Raw genomic sequence first — 12,451 nt, 5'->3', positions numbered from 1 at the left:
GGCTATGAGTCTCAGTATCTCCTTTCATACCCTGATGGGTAGAGTCTTTCAGAAGCCCCCTGTGGAAGGCTCCGGTCCTGTTCCTTGTCTTCTATTTTCGATTTCTATCTTGTTTAACCTCTGAAAGAGGTTTCAGCTTCTTCCCTAGGGTCCTCCATGTTGTTTAGATTCTTTAGGACTACAGATTTTAGTATGTTCATCCTATACTATATGGCTAATATCCACTTATAAGTGAGTATATACCATATGTGTCTTTGCCCAGGGAGACCTGCAGAGACCGATACTTCAACCAAGAACCATGCATGGAGAGGACCTAGACCCTCTGCTCAATTTCCAAGTGGATTTTCTAGTAAGGGGGCAGGGGCTGTCTCTGACATGAACTCAGTGGCCAGCTTTTTGATCACCTCCCCCTGGGGGATGCAGCCTTGCCAGGCCACAGAGGAAGAGACTTGATATGCTAGCATCAGATAGAAGGGGAGGAGGTCCTCCCTTATCAGGGGAAGGGCATAGGGATAGGCACAGGGATAGAAGACTAGGGAAGAGGCATAGGGTTAGCAGAAGGAGAGTAGCTGGGACTGGAAGGAGATGGAGCGAGCTACAGCTGGATACCAAGTAAATAATTTGTAATAAATATATAAATAATAATATTTACATAGGGTCATCAAAAATATTACTTGAAATACGTCTTCCTTGAGAAAGATTGTGCAGTAGTGACCTTGCTGACAGGTCGGAGCATTCAGAGACTCCTGATGAACTGAATGTGTGCTTTATGTGTACTGGAAACAGCAGGAGCTGGGGAAACTTTAAAGAGCTTGTGCAGACAGATCTATTTGGTCTCTACTCTGCTGGGTTTTTTTTTCTTCCTCTCATTTTTATTGAAATGGATCGTGATGTGATTATTAGAAGATTTTAAAATGCCTCCTGTCTGTTTTATTGCAGAGGTCTCTTTGTTCATGGAACATCATGTTTGTTCAACTCCATAACATCCTACTTATTGTTGTAGTTGCCTTCCAACAAAATGGTGATTCGATGATCTTTTGTATTATAGCACTTAAAAATTCAGTCATGAGTGTTATTTTTTACCTTTTAATTTTTGATAAAGCATTCTTTGGAGGTCTGAATAATTTCAGGACAAAAAAAATGTGTATATTACCAATAGTTTGAAAATACCTGAGCAGAGCTGGTGCCTGACACATTTTGAGGTTTTACTGTATTGGACTATAGTGTAGATTGTCTTTATCTAAGAGCTCATAATTTGATTTTTATTGATCCATACTTTCTGTTCCTCACTTCAAATTCTATTTAAGTAAAATTGAGTATCTGGGGACCACTTTTAGAAGACTGTTGTGGGTTATTATTTCCTTAGCTAACGTATAAGAACTTAGATGATATTTATGTTTTGGCAGAGAGCCAAATTGTTCTTCAGAGACAGGAGAATATATGTCCTGAGCAATTTTCCAAGCCACCTTGGTAAATATTTTCCTATTTCCAACCACTAGAGTCAGCATAGCTGTCTCATTCATTTCTACCATCTTTGTTATCGTTCATGTTACTGAAAACAATGCTGAACAGAAGTATTCAGCTAGTCTTCTCCAATTTTGTTCATAGATGGTTAGTGGCCTAGCTGGAGAAATTAGGACACTGGAAACATCCCTTTGAAGCATTCTTGTCATCCCGGTCCCTTGTCCTTTCTCCTGCTCCCAGTGGCCAGAAGTATCTGCTTAGTTCCACTACATCCTCTGCCAGCGTGCTTTGTCTTACCTCAGGTCCAGAGCCACATTCAGTCTTCCTCAAAGTTGCTCTTCATGAGTATTTTGTAACACAGTTGAACCCTGAGTAATATAATTTACTTTGCTCATGTTTTCAGATTTAAGTTCATGGTCACTTGGCCAGGTGGCTCTATGGTAGGGTGGCACTAGATTTTTGGCCAGGCAAACACATAGCAGGAAAAGACTATGGCCTAGATGCAAAAATATGAAAGAGACCAGAGCCCAAGTATCTGCTTCAAGGACACTCACAATGACCTAACTTCCTTTCCTTAGTCCCTGACTCCTAAAGGAGCCATAGCTTCCAATAGCACCAAAGGTGTTAAACAGAGCTGTGGCCATATGGACCTGTGAGAGACAGTTATTACCTAAGCCGTTAGAAAGTAATTCTGTAACAAATCTTCTGTGCTATGAAAATCCTCTATTGTGCAGTCAATCTTTGCCTTAATATTGTATACTGACCACTATCACAGTGTCTGAAAGAAGTAAAAGTTCTGTCACTTCAACATGGACAGAAAAAAAAAAAAGTCATCATTCTTCCAAAGAACACACTTCTTCTTTTAATGTTTTTTTTTTTCATTATTTTTCATAACCAAGTGCTTGGAATAGAACTTAAGTAAAAATATTGCCAGTACATAAAGATTTTTTTTTCTGCTTCTAAAGAGAGGGCTACGTCTTTCTCCTTTTAACTCAGACTAAATTTGCTAAGATGTTATGAATTATTTGTCATGCATACTTTATTGCGATAATGAGCGAGCAACGTGCGGAAGCACCGTGATCTGTGGAGGCTGTATGTAAAGAGATGCCAGCTAAAATGCAGTGCAGTGTGAGAATGGGTCCCGAAAGTGACAGAGCTAAAGTCCACATAACTGAGGAGATGAATTGGGATATGAAGAAACACAAATGGCTTAGGAAAGCACCTGTGGACACACAGTCAAATTATGTCTCTGATAATATGTCATAAATTGAAAATGGTGAGAGTCTGAATCTGCCATCAACCGGAGAAGAAATAAGGAGAGGAACCACTGTTTCAGAAGAATCTCCATTGCATTCCCTCCGACATGTGCAGTTTCATCTCTGTCCTCCCTTCTCTTTTGGGATTTCTCTAAACACGTTGTCCTCCTCCCTATATATTATCCATGTTTTCTTATTTAAATAGTGCCATAGGCTCTATATTTAAAAATCGACAGATAAACACTATTGCACTTCAAATGACAGGGTTTACCTCTTATTTATGGATGAATAGTGCCCTAGTTTGAAAATGAACTGTGTATTTTTTATGGTGATGGTCCATTTGTGGATAGAGTCCTGAGTTGTGACATGGCATCTCAGGGCAAGAGCCATTTGTATCTAGCTGACCTCCTTTGTCTGATCTTATAAATCTCCTTAACACAGTCGGGGTTGAGGGGGTCCTCTGATTTAATCACTTCTATCTAACGTAAATGATTTTCTCCAGGCCCCAAGTCTGAACTTCATAGAATAAGTTTCTACACTCTCCAATACCCAATGGAGATGAGGTGCCAGTATATTGAGAAGGGAGATGGAGACAAGAAAATTTCTGGAAAATCAAGGGCCTGATAGCCTGGTATACACAATGACAAACAAGAGACCCCACGCTTCAAACAATGTGGAAAGTGTGTATTGTTTTCCAAGGCTGTCCTTTGACCTCTAAATATGTACTGTGGTACATGTGTACCTGACTTCACACATGAATGTACAGACATGTATACATACATATAATCATATAGCTCACTCCACAAAATAGTAAATAGAAGTGAACACTGAAGACATACAATGAGGGGAAGAAGGAAGAAACTCAGTAGAATAAGAATCACCGCATCTTGTCTGTGGAAACACATTGTGATTTCAAGCTTAGATACTGACGATAAATGATAACCCAAACAGACATGGGAAACATAGAGTGATGTACGTATGAGAAGAATATTAGGATCTTCTCCTCAGGCCATGGTATGTTTGAGGTGCTCTGTGAAAGAGATATACATAGTAAATGGGAAGAGACTGAAGACTGTCCTGGTTTGATTTCTAGTGTTATGATAAAGACTTTGACCAACAGCCCAGGGATTATTCTATTTTACAGCTTCCCTCCATCACTGAGGGAAGCCCCGTCAGGAACCGAAGTCAGGAACCTAGAGTCAGAGACTGGTGCATAGGCCACAGAGCAATGTGGTTTCTTGCCTTGCCTTTGGTGGCTTGCTCAAGCTGCTTTCTTCTGTCTCACAAAACCGCTGTGCCTCATCAAGCCACTTGGGCCTTTCCATGTCAATCATCAATCAATAAAATTATACACATGCTTGTGTACAGGCCAGTCTAATGGACACATTTGCTCAACCAATATTCCCACTTCCCAGATATTCTGACTTGTATCACTTTGACAAAGAATTACCCAGCATAGGATGGATGTACCACATGACTAATGTAAACACTGATGAGCTTCCTGCTCATCACCACTAAGGGGTTTGTTGTATGTTTCATTTCCGTCCTTTGTATCTGCTTTGTAGTTAAAAATGTGTACATTATGTATGTATACACACATATACTTTAAGTATGATAGACTTTAATAGTTAATACAATTTTAAGAGAAATTGTATAAGACTGGGAGGGGAGAAGGGAGGGGGTTGTGGGGGGATACAAAATGAATAAAGTGTAATTAATAAAAGTTAAATAAAAAATTAGAAAAAGAGAAAGATCAATGACAACTAGTTGTGCTAATATACTCAGAGAGTAAGACATATATTCTGTGTTATGTTCAATTCATCCCTAAAATGACCAACCTTAAGGAAACCAGTAGAAAAGAACTGAGCTGCAGAGTATGACATGCTTGGGAAACTGAACCATGCTCCCTCATTTCCAAATGAGTATGACAGACCAGGATGTATGCTTGATTTTAGAGTTAGAAAGGATCCTGATAGGATTTTAAAAAATTTTTTCATGGTAAAAATGGCAGAAGAAACAATTTATAAGAAGGCATATTATTAAAAATTGACTCATTACCATATTCTAACTTTACCATAAACACCCCAGTGTTTAGTTTTCTTAATTCACCTCATCGTCTAAACATTATGCTTATGATTTCATGTGGTTTTGTCCAAGCATCAGTGAAGAAGCCTCCAATCAAAGCAAGGATATCAGAATAAAGTGGGAATACTAACTCTCACTTAAAAAATTCTTGTTTGCAGGATTTTCACAAACTCAGAGTTAATTTCAGCAATTCAACTGGACGAAAGAATATCATGCCTTCCTTCGTCTGAACAAATTGCATAGGATTCTGAGCAAGAGTTCATATTAGCTATTGATATCACTATGTGATTATTTCCAAAGCTTGTTTACAACTGTCATTATAACAGCATATATTTCAGCAGAAAAATATAAATAATCAGTTAAACTGTTGTGAAACATTTATAACATTAGACCAATGAGGTTATTATCATAGCATTTATAGGTTAGAAATCATTTAAAAGTATGGAAAATACACATAGTCATATAGCTTTTAGAGGACAACCAGGAACGTTTCAGAGAAGGTTCTTTATGAAATAAGTACTTAGAGGCCAATATAACAAATAATTAAAGCCTGAGAATTAATCTTTGTCTTCACACTCAGTACCTGATGCTAACACAGTTGCAGAAACCTTGTATTTAAAGCTACATTTTATAAAACCTCGCTGGCAAAAATCAATAGAAAGCTTTAGTGGGGAATGTGTGCAGTAGTAACGAGTAGAAAGGTTAGTGTAGGAGTTAATGGTTCTATCAGGAATAAAACAGAGTTAAAATGTGAAGGAAAGGTCTACCACAAGTGGTTCATTAACCTTTCCGAACCCTGGTGTATCCATGCTGTAAAGATTACAACAAATCTGAGTGCAGTCCCGCCAGCCCTGGCTAACACTCCACCTCAAGCGCTGCTCGCAGTTCTTAGGAGAGAGATACTTTCATTACAATCCCGTGCTACTGCTGAAACTTAAGCAGCGTGGCTCTGGAAATTGCAGAGAGAGCATTGGTATGAACATGCCTTCAAGCATGCTTTTCTTTTGTTTCTCATGTCAAACGTGAGTGAGAGACAATGTGTGTGGCATGTGAACACCTGAGGGCCAATTTGCACACCTGCACAGAGGCACAGAGACCAGAAGAAGATGACACCTGTCCCGCTTTATCACTCTCACTTAACTACCTTGGGACAGGGTCTCTCTCTGAACTTGGAGATAGCCATAGCGAGTGCTGGTGGTCCAACTCTCATGACAGCCCAAAGTGGTGGTCTTACATGTACTAACATGCAGTCATCCTATGTTTAGCTGGTGCTGGGATCAAATCTCAGGTCCTCCTGAGTTTGCAACCTGTGCACTTATCCACTGAGCCATCTATGCAGCCCTGGGTTTTCTGTTTATATCTGACTAAGCTTTAGACTGACCAAAATAGAAAAAAAATGCCTGTGGAACAAGGACCCATGAAGAATTGTCTTTAGTCAAGCTTATAAAGTATAGTCATAATTATTTGGAATCCTGTTAATTTCTATTCATTTATAGCATTGAATGAATATTTAGAAAGTTGGATTTTTTTCAGACATTCTTTCATCATTCTAAAAAATAAATTAATATGTGATTCTTTTTGAATGATATGATTTATATCATCCCTGAATCACCTGGCTTCAAGAAATGATTCAGCGACTGGTGTGAAGACAAATAAATGTACAGTTAACGGTTACAGAAACCATGCTTGTGTAACTGGGTCCTAGCAGTGAACAGTGCCTTTGGACTGTCACAGTGCTCTCCTTCTGCTCCCTGTAATTTCCTTTGATTCTTTTCCTCCTAAGCCAAAGAGAACAAAAGAAGAAATATCCGATCCATACTTCCCTTCTGCAGTTACTTTCTATGTCTTTAACCTGCCTTGGTGTCTCTCCCAAATCATCCTTTCATTTCTTCCAACGAATGTTAGGCCTGAAGTTTAAATGAGCAGTTGACACTGCAGGCAGATGAATGTTCCAGCCAGCCAACCAACAGGAGGGCTCCTGCACAGGGTAGCTGGCTGGCCTTTGGGGACAGAGCCAATCTCTGTGACAAATTCAATGGCCATCAGCTGGGGACCTGAAGTCCCAGACCTCACATTCTTTCCAAATTTTCCATTTGGTAATCTACCCTGCTGGGTGATTTTTTTTTTTTTTTTAGATTTCCATAGATTCCAAAAAGGAAGTTATTTTTATTTCTTCCTCCTATTTTTTTTTCCCTGAAGAAGAGCAAATTCAGTTCATAATTAGGGGAGGAGCAGTTTTTGGATTCTATCCCCTACGTGAAATCTGTTATAAATATGCCCTGCCAAAAACGTGAACTCTACCGTGCCAGTTTGTAATAGCTTTAGTTCTATGGTCTTTTTCTCTAATTCCAAATTCCCTGTCATTTAAAAATGTTTTGTCCTTGAAAATCCTTAGATTTTTTTTCTCACAACTTTCATCTTATCTATCTATATGTATATAGAGATATATCTGTGTATTTCTATATACATATATAAAGATGATTAAAGATGATTTGTGTATTTTAAGCCCTCCTGTCTGCAGCAGCTGAAGACAAAAAAAAAAGAAAGAAAGAAAAAAGAAAAGAAAAGAAAAAAGAAAAAACAAAAACAAACAAACAAACAAAAAACATCAGCTTGAATTCTGGCAGAAGTTAAACCTGCAACCTGTAATCTCATTTGTGGCTGTCCTAGAACCATTCTTATTATCCGGAATATTCTTATCTCCTAGCCACAGCCGAGGGCAGCATTGTGTCGGTTGGAGTGTAATCAGTACACTGGCTAAAATGATGTCCAGATCTTTGTTAGAGCAGACACCATCTTTGGAATTGACTCCAATGCAGGGAATCGCTGAAGCCCTTAATCCGTAGGGCTTCTCTTGCCTGAACGATGGTCAGAATAGCACAACTTCAGAGGATGACGATCCTGGCTCTTTGAAATGTTGATTTCCATCTGTGCCATTATGTGGATGGTGTGCACACAAACCCTTGATAGAGTTGGTCAATGATAATACGGTTTCCTACAAAGAGCACCATATTGACAGTTTAGTGAGTATGCTTCGCCTGTAAACACGGTACAGACTTCACGATTTCCTGGATTTCATGGAGAACTTTGACATAGCTGGAGCAGTTTCAGTTTGATATATCTTTTAGTGTTTCCTCTACTTAATTTTAGAAGTAAAACTTCACTGGACTGAGTCTTTGCCATCTCCATTTTGTTTTTTCAGGATTAAGAACTTGGTTTTCTTTTTGGCTTGGAAGCACACTTTTTCATGTTGTTATTCTGTATGCTAAATAACTCAGAAAGCCTTTGTGACTAAGCAATGACTATGCATCTTCACGCTGAAATCACAGGATTTAGCAAACCAGAAAGCTGCTGAATTTGATCTTTGTGGCATCAATAATTTCATGAATTGTTGAAACTTGGAAGCGTGTTATAACCCAGAAAGAGTCATGGTGTACAAGCCAAACAGAAATAACATATTATCTATCTTTCTATCTTTCTATCTATCTATCTATCTATCTATCTATCTATCTATCTATCTATCTACCTACCTACCTATTATCTGTCTTCTACTATCTATGTACCATTTTTAATCAGCAGTTAAGACATTATATCTTTTTCTCATGTATGAGAATATTTCCCTCTTATATATGAAGTCCAATTGTTGAACCATTATCAGAAAATATTATTACAGAATCTAAATGTAAAATCTAGTTAATAGTTCTAATACAGAAACCAAAAATATTGACAAAACTTTCAAGACTTACAAATTGTGACAGGACACATACTCTTTTTGTGTGTCACAAGATAAAAACAGAGACTTGAAGAACACAAAGACCATGACAGAAAGAGTGATGCATCTTTCTTTGCATATTTTATAATATGAAGCTGGTTCCTAGTTGCTTTCACTATTTTGTGAAAAAACAAAACACAGTTGTCTGGGATCCTTACTTCCCAGGGTAGAATAGAAAACAATTGTCATTCTTTGCTTACTTAATAACATCATTCAGAAATCGAAGCTATCTCGGCTTTGGTAGCAGGAAGCTCACCACTTGTAAGCAAATCTTCAAGGAAGAGAATGAAAACATAAGCATGTACAACCACTTTGGAAATCAATCTGGTACAAAGGTCCTAAATCAAATGGACCTAATAGATACCTACAGAACTTTTCAACCAAATTCAAAAGAGTACACCTTCTTTACAGTACTTAGCGGAACCTTCTCAAAAATTGACCATATAGTAAGGCACAAAGCAAGCCTCAACAGATACAAGAAGACTGAAATAATTCCTTGTAGTTTATCAGACCACCATGGCCTAAAACTAGACCTCAACAACAACAGAAATAACAAAATACACATGGAAACTAAACAACTCTTTACTCAATTACAGCTTAGTCAGGGAAGGAATGAAAAAAAGAAATTAGAGACTTCTTTTTCTAATTTCTAATACTTCTCTTTTTTTGTCTACTTTTGACTCTCATTCCTGTAATAAAAATGTGTCTTGTTACCATACAAAGACCCAAAAAAGAGAACTTTAGTCCTATCTCTCTTATGAACATCTATGCAAAAATACTCAATAAAATACTTACAAAACAAATCTAAGAACAGATAAAAGGTATTATACACCATGACCACATAGGCTTCATCCCAGGCATGCAGAGGTGGTCCAATATATGGGAATCCATCAATGTAATCCACCATATAAACAAACTGAAGGAGAAAAACCACATGATCATGTCCTTAGATGCCAAAAAAAGCATTTGACAAAATCCCACACCCATTCATGTTTAAAGTCTTGGAGAGATCAGGCACTTACCTAAACATAGTAAAGACAATATACAGCAAGCCTATAGCCAACATCAAACTAAATGGAGAGAAACTTAAATTAGAAAAAAGGCAAGGCTGTCCACTCTCTCAGTATCTCTTCAATATAGTACATGAAGTCCTAGCTAATGCAATAACACAACTAAAAGAGATCAAGGGGATAGAAATCAGAAAGGAAGAGGTCAAAGTATCATTATTTGCAGATGATATGATAGTATACATGAGCGACCTCAAAAATTCAATCAGAGAACTCTTCAACTGTTCAACAGATGAACACTGTCAGCAAAGTGGCTGGATACAAAATTAACACACACACAAAAAAAAATCAGTAGTCCTCTTGTATATGGAAGACATCAGGGCTGAGAAAGAAATAAGGGATAAAAACATCCTTCACAATAGCCACTAATAGCATAAAGTACCTTGGTGTGACTCTAACCAAGCAAGTGAAAGACCTGTTCGAAAAATAATTTCAAGTCTTTGGAGAAAGAAATTGAAGAATATTTTAGAAGATGGAAAGATCTTCCATGCTCATGGATTGGTAGGATTAACACATTGAAAATGATCATCCTGCCAAAAACAATCTACATATAAAATACAATTCCCATCAAAATACCAACACAATTATTTACAGACCTTGGAAGAACAATTCTCAATGGAAAAACAAAACAAACAAACAAACACACAAAAACAGAATTGCTAAAATAATCCTGGAGGTATTTCCATCCCTGATCTCAAGCTGTACTACAAGAGCATTAGTAATAAAAACTGGATGGTACTGACATAGAAACAGACTGGTGGATCAATGGAATCAAATAGAAGACCCAAAAATAAACCCACACATCTATGGATAATTGAATTTTGACAAAGAAACCAAAACCATACAATAGGAAAAAGACAGCATCTTCAACAAATGGTGCTGTTCTAACTAGATGTAGAAAAATGAAAATAGATCCTTATTTATCACCCTGCATAAAACTAAAGTCCAAGTGGATCAAAGACATCAACATAAAACCAGAGACACTAAACTTGTTAAAAGAAAAAGTGGAGAAGAGCCTGGAACTCATTGGCCCAGGAGACAACTTCCTGAACAGAACACCAACAGCACAGGCTCTAAGAGCAACAATCAATAAATGGGACCTCATGAAACTGAAAGGACACTGTCATCAGAACAAATGACAGCCTACAGACTGGGAAAAGATCGTCACCAACTCTATATCTGACAGAGGGTTAATATGCAGAATATAAGAAATGAAAAAGTTAAACACCAACGAACCAAGTAATCCAATTACAAAATGGGGTATAGAGATAACCAGAGGATTCTCAACAGAGGAGTATAAATGGCAGAGAAACACTTAAAGAAGTGTTCAAAGTTCTTAATCATTTGGGAAATGCAAATCAAAACGACCCTGAGATTCCACCTTACACCATTCAGAATGGCTAAGATCAAAAACTCAAAGGACTATACCTGCTGGAGAGGATTTGGAGAAAGGGGAACTCTCCTCCACTGCTGGTGGGAATGTAAACTTGTACAACCACTTTGGAAATTAATCTGGCGCTTTCTCAGACAAGTAGGAATAGTGCCACTTCAAGATCCAGCTATACCACTCCTGGGAATATACCCAAAATATACTCAAGTATACAACAAAGACATTTGCTTAACCATGTTCTTAGCAGCTTTATTTTTGCTAGCCAGAATCTGGACACAAATAACAGATTTCTCTCAACTGAGGAATGGATACAGAAATTGTGATACATTTACACAATGGAATACTACTCAACAATTAAAAACAAGGAAATCATGAAATTTGCAGGCAAATGGTGGAAACTAGAAAAGATCATTCTGACTGAGGTATCCCAGAAGCAGAAAGACACACATGATATATACTCACTTATAAGTGGATATTAGACATATAACATAGGATAAACATACTAAAATATGTATAGGTAAAGAAGCTAAACAAGAAGGAGGACCCTGGGTAAGAAGACTAATCATCAATCAGAAAGGCAAACAGATGGCCATCTGAAGAGGGAGAAAACAGGCAACAGGAAAGGAGCCTACCACAGAGGGCCTTTGAAAGACTACCCAGCAGGGTATCAAAGCAGATGCTGAGACTCATAGCAAAACTTTGGGCAGAGTGCAGGGAATCTTATGAGAGAAGGGGGAGATAGAACAACCTGTTGGGGCGGGGCAGGAACTCCACAAGGAGAACAAAAGAACAAAATGTCTGAGTCCAAGTGTCTGTTCTGAGACTGATACTCCACCCAAGGACCATGCATGGAGATAACCTAGAACCCCTGCATACATATAGCCCATAGCAGCTCAGTCTCTAAGTTGGTTCCCTATTAACAGGAACCAGGACTGTCTCTGACATGAACTCCTTGGCTGGTCTTTGATCACCTCCCCCTGATGGGGGAGCAGCTTTATGAGGACACAGAGGAGGACAATGCAGCCAGTCCTGAGGAGACCTGATAGGCTACGGTCAGAGGGAAGGGGAGGAGGACCTCCCCTGTCAGTGGCTTTGGGGAGGGGGATGGGAAGAAATGAGCGAGGAAGGGCAGGGTTGGGAGGGAGGGTGGGATAAGGAGGGGATGAGGGAGGGGGCCACAGCTGGGATACAAAGTGAATAATCTGTAATTTATTAAAAAAAATAAATTTAAAAAAGAAAAAATGTTCTCCTCTCCTTTCTGATCTTAGTCTATCAGTTCTCATTAAAAGTGGCTGCATTGTTCTCTACTGTGGCCTGGTAAGGCTGCTCCCCCCTCAGGGGGAGGTGAAGGGGAGGTAGGGTGGGGTCGGGAGGGGAGGAGGGAGGGGCTTATGGGGGGATACAAAATGAATAAAGT

The sequence above is a fragment of the Psammomys obesus genome, unplaced genomic scaffold, assembly GCF_907164565.1.
Source record: "Psammomys obesus unplaced genomic scaffold, mPsaObe1.curated_primary_1811, whole genome shotgun sequence".
Lineage (NCBI taxonomy): Eukaryota > Metazoa > Chordata > Mammalia > Rodentia > Muridae > Psammomys > Psammomys obesus.
The sequence above is the reverse complement of the archived record's forward strand: the minus strand, read 5'-3'. Positions refer to the sequence as shown.